Raw genomic sequence first — 10,813 nt, 5'->3', positions numbered from 1 at the left:
CTCACCTCAGCCTCCCAAAGGCGCGGGATTACAGGCTGAGCCACCGAGCCCGGCTTGATTTTTTGATTTATTGTGGAGACAAAGTCTCTCGCTATTTTGCTCAGGCTGGTCGGGAATCCCTGAGCTCAGACAATCCTTCTTGCCTCCACCTCTCAAAGTGCTGGGATCACAGGCGTGTGTCACTGGGCCCGGCCATCTTTCCTTTTTAATTAAAACATCTGGAAAGGCAAGGCTCAGTTTCAACCGATGGCTCTGAAACCCAGCTGTGTCTCACCTGGGGAGATTTCAACAAATATGAATCCCTGGGTCTCACCCTAGGCGTACTGACTCAGTGGGTTTGATGCAACCAGTCCCAGATCATCTTTGGACCTGTGTTTGAAAATCCTCCAAGGAATGAATCACTTCAGGCATTTAAGTGGGAGGAGTTCTTTCAGCTGAAGGGGAGGAAGTGTGGTCCTCTTGGAATTATACTGAGCAGGGCGAAAACTGTCTCTTGTGAGGCTAGATCCTTTCCCAAAGGATGGAGAGAGGATTCTAAACTTCCTTAAACACACCTGAGACTGGTTCTTGCAGGGATCTGAAGACTTGCGTTGTGTTTGAGATTTGACCACACCTCAAATCTTGACCTTGGACCTTGACCTTGGACCACTCTGGTAACCTCTCTGAGCTTCACTTTTCTCCTTGCCAATTGGTAGTACTCATATATGCCTTGGGCCCTTTATAGAAACACAGTCAAAACAAACAAGGCAACAGACAGGGCTGTGAATCCGACTCTCTCAAAGACAGCCACCAGTGAGGCTATTATGATTATTGTTTGGGACTTAACGTCTGACTAACTTTTGACTAAGAGACACAACCATTCTCTTTCCCTCAGAGACAGAATCTTTGCGCTACCCTATACAGTATGAAATAAACAGTGAGTCAACATTGTATTTTTTAAACATGAAACAAAGAATCTGTGAAACAACCAGGCTGCAGAGGGCAGAGAGACCTGAGACAACTGTCCCGATCAGTCAGACCAGGCATGATTCGATTTGGGGTGGGGATTATCTGGAAAATTGCCTCAGCTGTTCAGTTCATTTTCAGTTCTTTCTCAATGAACCATTGCTGTAAACATTTTTTAGTATCTTCCAACCTGTCAATGAGATTGGGGGGTTTGACACTTCATAGACTTGGAAGTATAGAAAGAATTCCTTATTTTGTATTTTATTTATTTTTATCTTTATTTTTTGAGTCAGAGTCTCCCTGTCACCCAGACTGGAATGTAGTGGCACGATCATGGCTCCTCACAGCCTCCTACTCCTGGGCTCAGGTGATCCTCCCGCCTCAGCCTCGTGAGTAGCTGGGACTACAGGCACGCACCACCACAGCCGGCTAATTTTTAAATTTTCTGTGGAGATGAGGTTTTGCTATGTTGCCCTTACTGGTCTTGAACTCCTGGGCTTAAGTAGTCTTCTCACCGTGGCCTCCCAAAGTACTGGAATTACAGACATGAGCTGCCGCATCTGGTCCATATTTTTTTTTTTTAAATGCATGACATCCTCTGGATTAAACTAGCTGGAGGAAGACAATAGCTCTCTCTCTCAAAAAGAAAAAGAAAAAAAAACAGAACTGGTTGTGAAATCACTGTTTACTAAATATCCATCATTTGCCAGGCACCACACAAGCTCTTTTTGTGTTATCTAGTTCCTTCCTCAGAACAACATTGTCAGATCAGTTTATTTATTTTGAAGTAGATAGGAAAAGAACCGAGCCTTGGAGATGTTAACAAACCTGCCTCAGGAAGACTGGGAGATGTTAAAACAAACCTGCCTCAGGAAGACTTGGAGATGTTAACACAAACCTGCCTCAGGACCACCATTTGAAGGTGAGGTGGTTTCCATTATGTGTTGCCACTTCACTTGCCAGCTCTTTCCTTCCAAAATATGAATCTATCAAGCTTAGAAATCTTAGTGGGGGTGGAAATAAGATCTATTCCCTGTTCCTCTTTTGCACGGAGACAACACAAGACATGGAGAGTTCTTCACTAAGGCCTAACTGTGGGGAAAGGGCCGAACCCAGGCACTCCAGTGGTCACCACCAATGGTCTCTCTATTATACTTTATTTTCCTATAACCGGAAGAGAGACTCGGGCATTCCCACGTTCCAGAGGAGAGGATTTCTCTGTGGAGTCCTGGCAAGGCCCTACTGGAGTCCAAATGTCATTAAGCGAATCTACTGCTGTAAATTTACTCTGGGAAGAAGGATCCCACAGTCATTTTGCAAGCTGGGATCACTTCTTCAAAGCAGGCTGGGAACCTTCCCATAATGCCTGCTCCCTGGAGATTATTCTGCAGGAGCTCGAGCCTCTGCAAAATAATATCCTCCACACTTTGCTTTTAGGAGGGAGAGGTACAATAACCCTCAGTTCCCTACCACGCCCTGGAAGATGCCTTCTCTCCAGTCACTGGGCCAATGTCCACTTAGTCTCCTCATGAGTGCGGCCCCTCTGGGACCCCCTTGGTTTGGGGTGCGCAGAGGGTGGTGAAAGAGAGAACTCAAAGTGCAGTGGGTAAGCGTTGCCGGGAACCTGTTACCGGAGGATTCTTTGAAAAGAGAAAGGGGTGAGGCTCGGTGGCTCAGCCTGTCATCCCAGCACTTTGGGAGGCCGAGGCAAGAGGATTGCCTGAGCCCGCGGGTTCGAGACCAGCCCAGGCAACTTGGCGAGCCCTCGGCTCTGCAATAAATTAACATAATTAGCCAGGCATGGTAGCACGTGCCTGTAGTTCTGGCTACTTGGAAGGCTGAGGCAAAAGGATTGCTGGCACCCAGCAGGTCGATGCTGGGGTGGCCGTGAGTGTGCCACTGCACTCCAGCCTGGGCGACTGAGTAAGACTCCAACTAAAAAAAAGAAAGGAAAAGTAAAAAACCGTCTATATTTGGGACAAAGTGAGTACCCTCCTACCCATCTGTCTGTCCAGGCCTGTCGCCTTGTAGGGAAGAAAGGACCCTTTACACACACCAGTGAGTGGCTGTGTGGACTGGGGTCAGGAGGACACACCCCAAAAGGCAATGGTATTTCCTTTGGGGAGAAGAGTGGGAGTAAGACATCAGAAGTTAAGAGAAGACTGTAGGCTTATGGATGATTTCATTTTTTCTTTTTTTGAGTCTCACTCCATCGCCCAGACTGGAGTGCAGCGGCCGCTCCCGGCCACCGCAGCCTCGACTTGCTGGGCTCCGGCGATCCTCCCGCCTCAGCCTTCCAAGTAGCCGGAACTACAGGTGTGCACTACCACGCCCGGCTAATTTTTTTTTGACTGATTGTGGAAACGTGGTCTCCCCAAGTTGCCTGGGTGGGTCTCAAACCCACAGGCTCAGGCAATCCACTCCCCTCGGCCTCCAAAAGTGCTGGGATGACAGGCTGAGCTACTGAGCCCGGCCCGATTTCATTTTTAAAATACATTTTCATGAAAAAGGAGAAGGAGAAGAAGTGAAAAAGAAGGAAGGAGGAGGGGGGCAGGGGAGGAGATGGGAGCGGGGAGAGGGTGACCTTGCTTGATAATAAAGAAGCTTAACTGTCCTTAAAGTTTAACTGTCTGACCCTGGGCTTTTTTAAAAAAAGGAGAACTCAACATTGCAGATTCAGCATTGGGGCTGAACTTGGCAGTGGCCCCAGCCTCCTTTTAGAGAGGCTATAACCTCTGTAAGGGAACACTTCTTTTTAAAAAAATGATTGATTTATTGATTGATTTTTTGAGTTGGAGTCTCACTCTGTCACCCAGATTGGAGTGCAGTGGCCGCTCCCGGCCAGCGCAGCCTCGGCCTGCTGGGCTCTGGCGATCCTTCTGCCTCAGCCTTCCAAGTAGCTGGAACTACAGGCGTGCGCTACCACGCACGGCTAATTTTGATTTATTGTAGAGATGAGGTCTTGCCAAGTTGCCCAGGCAGGTCTCGAACCCACAGGCTCAGGCAATCCAAAGTGCTGGGCCTCGGACTCCCAAAGTGCTAGGATTACAGGCTGAGCCTCCGAGCCCGGCCGATTTATTTATTTTAAAGATATGGGGTACTCAAGATTAGGCATACAAATGGACATTGTACAGGTAATGTTTGGGCCTGATTTTGGTCCCCGCTTCGTCTAGGTTGAGATCAATTGCCCTTATTGATGAAGTGTGTCCCTCCCCCGACAGCAGTGTCCTACTACAGCCAATTTCTTTCTTATAGTATTACGATAATTGTTCAGGGTCTGCTTATGAGTGAGAACATGTGGTACTCAGTTCTTTGTTTCTGTGACAGATCATTCAGTATTATAGAGTCTAAAACCATCCAAGTTGCTGTGAAGTCCATAATTTTGTCCTCCTATATGGCTGTGTAATAATCCATCATGTATTAACTTAATCCAGTCCTCTTTCAATGGGCAGCAGGGTTGGTTCCACGTTTTTGCTGTTGTGAATAATGCTGCAATAAACATGTGTGTGCAGTTATCTTTTTTGTAGAATGATTTGAGTTCCTCCAAGTATATTCTCAGAAGGGGGATTGCTGGGTCGTATGGAAGGTCAATTTTTAGAACTTTTGGGAATCGCCATACTGTTTTCCACAGAGGTTGTATTAGTTTACATTCCTGCCAACAGTGTAGAAGTGTTCCATTCTCCCTGCATCCTCTCCAGCATCTGTTGTTTTTTGAGTTGTTGATGATGGCCATCCTGACTGGAGTTAGGTGGTATCTCAGTGTGGTGTTTTGTTTGTTTGTTTTTTATGAGTTGGAGTCTCACTCTGTCGCCCAGACTGGAGCGCAGTGGCCACTCCCAGCCACTGCAGCCTCGACCTGCTGGGCTCTGGCGATCCTTCCGCCTCGGCCTTCCAAGTAGCTGGAACTACAGGCACGTGCTACCATGCCCAGCTAATTTTTTGATTTATTGTAGAGATGAGGTCTCGCCTGCCCAGGCGGGTCTCGAACCCGCGGGCTCAGGCAATCCACTTACCTCAGCCTCCCAAAGGCGCGGGATTACAGGCTGAGCCACTGAGCCAGGCTTCAGTGTGGTTTTAATTTGCATTTCTTTGATGACTAGTGAGGTTGAGCATATTTTCATGTATCTGTTGACTGCTTTCACTCTTTTGGGAAGTGTCTATTCATATCTATGGCCCACTTTGTAATGGGGCTGTTTGTTTATTTCTTTTCTGCATGCTTGAGTTCCTTATAGATACTAGATGTTAGACTTTTGTCAGACATAAAATTGGCAAATTTTTTTCCCAGTCTGTGAGCTGTCTCCCCGCTCTCTTGATGATTTATTTGGCTTTGCAGAAGCTTGTCAGTTTGATGAGGTCCCACTTACCTATCTTATCTCTTATGACATGGGCACTTGGGGTTTTGGTCAGGAGTTGGTTGCTGGTTCCAGTTTCCATAAGGATGTCTCCTGCATTTTGTAAGGTTCTTATAGTTTGAGGTTTTACATTTAGATCTTTGATCCAGTTAATAACAGAACACTTCTACACTGTTGGTGGGATTGTAAGCTAGTTCAAGCTCTATGGAAAACAGGGTGGCGATTCCTAAAAGAACTAAAAATTGACCTTCCACGTAATCTAGCAATCCTTCTCCTGGGCATAGACCTGGAGGAACATAAATAGTTCTACAAAAAAGACACCTGCATGTTCATTGTTGCCCCATTCCCAGTAGCAAATACATGGAACCAACCCTATTGCCAATCAGAAGTGAACTGGATAAAGAAAATGTGGTACATAGACATGATAGAATATTACGCAACCATAAAGAAATGCAAAATCATGGGCTTTACAGCAAATTGGATGGAGTTGGAGACCATCATACTAAGTGATCTATCACAGAAACAAAAAACTGAATGCCGCATGTTCTCACTCGTAAGTGGTCCTGAACATTAGTGACATTAGCACAAGGGAGGGATGAGTCGTCGCTGGGCACTCCTATGGGACGGAGGAGGGTGGCGGCATTTGATAACACACGGGTACCGGGTCCTATACTGGGGGTAGTGAGGGCCAGTTAGAAGCCCAAATTTGACCTGCATGCAGTCTACTTATAGAGTAATTCCTCACTGGTACTCTACCTCTCCAGAATAAAACAAAATTGAATTTTAAAAAGAATATGGAGATAGAATGAGAAACTGCACCCCATCCTAATGGCTGGGCCATTGCAACCTTACTCTTCAAAGCCATAAAGAAGGACAAAACGATGGACTTCGCAGCAACCTGGATGGAAGTCGAGTCTATCGTACTCGGTGATGTATCACAGAAACAAAGAACTGAGTACCACATGTTCTTACTCATAAATGGACCCTGAACATTTACCATAATACTATGTGAAAAAGATTGGCAAGCCGGGCTCGGTGGCTCAGCCTATAATCCAGCGCCTTTGGGAGGCTGAAGTGAGTGGATTGCCTGAGCCCGCGGGTTCGAGACCCGCCTGGGCAGCGAGACCTCATCTCTATAAATCAAAAAATCAGCCGGGCGTGGTAGCGCATGCCTGTAATTCCAGCTACTGGGAAGGCTGAGGCAGAAGGATCGCTGGAGCCCAGCAGGGCGAGGCTGCGGTGGCTGGGAGCGGCCACTGCGCTCCAGTCTGGGCGATAGAGTGAGACTCCAACTCAAAAAAAAAAAAGATTGGCAGGAGCAGATCACCGCCAGGGAGAAGGGCACATAACATTAATTAGGGTACCAGATCCAAAACCTGGGGAAGTGAGGACCAATGGAAGGCGCAAACTTCACCTGTTCAATGACTACTGATGCCCCTAACCCTGAACTGTACTCCACATCTTCAAAATAATAATAATAACTGGGCACGGTGGCTCACGCCTGTGATCCCAGCACTTTGGAAGGCCAAGGCGAGAGGATTGCCTGAACCCGCGGGTTGGAGACCCATCCTGGCAACTTGGCCAGACCTTGTCCCTACAATAAATCAAAAAACAAGCTGGGAGTGGTGGCCCGTGCCTGTAGTTCCGACCACTTGGAAGTCTGAAGTGGAAGGATCGCCTGAGCCCAGCATGTCGAGGCTGCAGTGGCCACGAGCATGCGACCGCGCTCCAGCCTGGGCAACGGAGTGAGACTACGCCTCAAAAAATTTAAAATAAAAAAATAATAATTCAAAAGGAGTACAAGAATAATGTACTTGTCTACAGACAGGAGGTGGCCATCTCACTCGCTGATGAAAGAGTACATTTCTGACAGACCTGGTGAACTTTGATACGCCCATTTGAAAATTCACCCCCTGGTTCCCCCCGAAGAGCACCTCAGGCAAGATGGTGTCCCTTTTCCCTTGTGGAGTCGTTGAACCCTGACTAGAACCCGGGCATCCTGCTTTCCCATCCCAGAATGTCCAGTAGCCGGCATATCCAGCCTTCGGGATACAGCAACCCTACATGTACAAGAGGTTTTAAAACTGGAACCATCACCCTGCAGTGTCTGTGGGATGTTCAGAGGACCCAGCACCTGGGGAGAGGAACCAGGCAGACTGCCAGCCCAAATACCTTTCCCGAGGCTCTGCAGAGGCAAAAAACATCAGTGAGAGGGCCGGTCCCACTCAGATAGGCAGCCTCAGAGCTGGAAGGGCCGAGCCAGATTTGGGACGATAACAAAAGAGTCTACACGTAACCACCAGCCCAGGCAGGGATTCATTTGCCTGGAAACCCCGGGCCCCCGAGAGTGGGTGCACCTCTCGTGGTCCCAAGCTACCTGCCAGGTGGCAGGAGGCCGTCATGCTGAGTGGGGGCCGTTGGCTAAACCCGCTGGCGTTGTTCTTGCCCCGAGAGAAGGGTGGTGCCCTGAAACGCAAGATGGCGCCAGGAAGGCCGGCTTGCAGGCCCCTGTGCTGCTGCGGCTGGAATGAGCACACTGGAGCCCAGAGCCACCGGGCACAGATTTCTTATCTACGGCTTCCTGAGGTGGCTGTCAGCCAGGACTCCCATGCTTCTCCCTGTCCCGGCATTCCCCAGCACGGTGAGAGTGACAGCCTGTGCTCCTGACTCAGACCCAGCTGAGCCTCCCAAGGAGGGGTCAGGACCACCATGTGTCACTCCTGTCTTGGCTTTATTGACTGTGCGTCTTGGGAAGGTCGCCTGACACCTGACCCCTCTATGCCTTGGCATCTCCCAGCCCCATCTAAGCTCTTGGTTTATAAAGAGCAAAGGTGGACATAGAGGTTCTGCCTACCCTGTCCAGGAAGGAATGAGAAAACGGGTCCCTCAAGGATGGAAATTTAATTATTCAGGACAGAACACCAGGCCAAGTCTGCCAGGTGTCCTTAGTATCTATGATCCCCCTCTTCTTGGGAAACAAAATCCAATTTCTTCCCTCTCCCTTGGAAATAGAATTCTTAATCCTAAAACTGACAACCTAAGCAGAATAAAGATGATACCTATCATCCTTACTTGTGGCCTGTGGGATTTAGTGGAAGTGTCGTGGGCAAGTTCCAGGAAGTGTCTTTAAAGGAAAGAAGTATGCCCTTCATTTCTTCCTAGTTTCTGCTGGTGGGATGCCATCACGAGAGCTGGAGCTCTAGCAGCCATCTTGAATCATTAGCTAGGGGACAAGTTCTGAGAATATCAAGGATCCTGGGTCCCTAACAAATGCTGGAGTCTCCCTTAACACCCTCACACTGTCTTCTTCAGACTTTTTCTATAAGGAAAATTTTATTTCTATGAAGAAATAAGTTTCCCTCTTGTTTAAGCCAACACTATTTTGAGTTTTGGGTCACTTGCAGTCAAAGCTAAAACCAATTGTTACAAGTAGACAGTATGTGGTGCACGTAGAAGGAACAGCCGGTGGTGGTGATATGTTAGATTAGGGTAAAATGATTTGTGTGGAAGAAGGGGTGCATGATCTTAGAAGAGAAGATCTTTTGCTCACAGCTCAACGAGCCCCAAGCAAAGGTCTCAAAAGGGGATGTCTGTTTTGGTTGATTAAAAAGTAGAAGAAGCCAGGCTCGGTGGCTCAGCCTGTCATCCCAGCACTTTGGGAGGCCGAGGTGAGTGGATTGCCTGAGCCCGCGGGTTCAAGACCCACCCGGGCACCTTGGCAAGACCTTGTCTTTACAATTAAAAAAAAACAAAATTAGCTGGGCGTGGTGGCACGTGGTAGTTCCAGCAACCTGGAAGGCTGAGACGGAAGGATCGCTGGAGCCCAGCAGGTTGACGAGGCTGTGGTGGCTGGGAGCATGCCACTGCACTCCAGTCTGGGCGACGAGTGGGCGACTAAAAAAAAAAAAGTTAGAAGAAATACCTTTTTGGGGAAGTCACTGCCCACAAGGAATTGCTCCTGCTGCATCAAGCCCTATGCTCACCTAGGATTGGGAAGCTGGGGAGGGACACCTAGCATGTGTCATCAGCTGGGTGTGAAAAAGCACCTTCTGGTTTGGTAGACCAGGAGAAGAGCTCTTTGAGAAGTGAAAGGAAACCGGGTGTAGTGTCTCGTGCTTATAACCCCAGCATTTTGGGAGGCTGGGGCAAGAGGACTGCTTAAGCCCTGGAGTTCAAGTCCTACCTGGGAAACGTAGTGAGACCTTGTCTCTACCCAAAAAATAAAAGAACTAGCTAGGCATGGGGGCACATGCCTGTAGTCCCAGCTGCTTGGGAGGCCCAGGCAGAAGGATCACCTGAGCCACAAAGTCAAGGCTGAGATGAGCTGTGATTCTGCCACTGGGCTCCAACCTGGGCTACCGAGTGAGACCCTGATTTAAAAAAAAAAGTGAAAGGAGAGGGTGGGTAGAAATAGTCCTGATAAGGAAGTCACATGCAGTTCATTGCGTTATAGATATTTATTCATTTATTCCAGCTTATTAAGTAGCTATTATGTCCAATGCAAAAGAGGATACAAAGTTGATCAGACATAGACCCTGTCTTCAAGTAGCTTGTGAGATCCAGCAGGCAGGTAAGTGTATGGCATGCTTCCCTGTGGCCATGACATAAGGTGAGACACACCTGGAGAAAGGTTTGGATCCACTGTTATGGGACCACAGAGGGGGAAGAGGCTCCTACCAGGTATGTTTCAGGGAAGCTTCGTAGAGCAAGTGACCTTAGCCTGCGGGGTCTTTCTCCAAAACACTGTTAAGGTGTCTATCCCCCTAAAGGGTAATGACTAGCCACCCCCTCCAGAGAATATGGATAGGACGATTGTTAGTTCCAGACAAGAGTGTATTCTGCAGGAAATCCAGGTGGTTTGGGGAATGCTTTCATGGCCTAGGGCAAAAACATGAAGGTAAGCACTCAGTTTCTGTGTTATCAGACTTAGGCTCGAGTCCCGAAACATCCTCAGGGGTGAAGGCTCTGCCAGTGACACCAGCAGTGATGACCACACCCTGACAACAAGATTTGGGAGCCATAGGTAGCTGGTTGGAAGGAAGACGGTTGGGAGGGGGGCTGGGGGGGGGAGGCTTGGACTGGCACACACTTCTGAGTCCTATCCTCTTCCTTTGAGTTCCATTATTCCATTTCCAGAGCCCCAGAAGAATTTCATGGTGCAAAGGGTCTAAGCCTAGTGACACAGGAAACATCAAATCAGATGAAAGTGTGTGGGGTATCAGTTGGCCATTGGAGGAAGCTAGAGGCAACCATGAGGAGGGCCTTTGCTGCCCTAGGCTGTGATTCACAGTAAACAGTCACATTGTGGCCGGGCTCAGTGGCTCAGCCTGTAATCCCGCGCTTTGGGAGGCCGAGGTGAGTGAATTGCCTGAACCCGCATGTTCGAGAACCGCCTGGGCAACTTGGCGAGACCTCATCTCTACAATAAGAATTTTTAAAAAATCAGCCAGGCGTGGTAGCGCGCACCTGTAGTTCCAGCTACTTGGAAGTCTGGGTGGAAGGATCGCCGGAGCCCA

The sequence above is a fragment of the Carlito syrichta genome, unplaced genomic scaffold (assembly GCF_000164805.1).
Source record: "Carlito syrichta isolate Samal-C Ts95f unplaced genomic scaffold, Tarsius_syrichta-2.0.1 Scaffold308185, whole genome shotgun sequence".
Taxonomy (NCBI): Eukaryota; Metazoa; Chordata; class Mammalia; order Primates; family Tarsiidae; genus Carlito; species Carlito syrichta.
Note: the sequence above shows the minus strand (reverse complement) of the source record.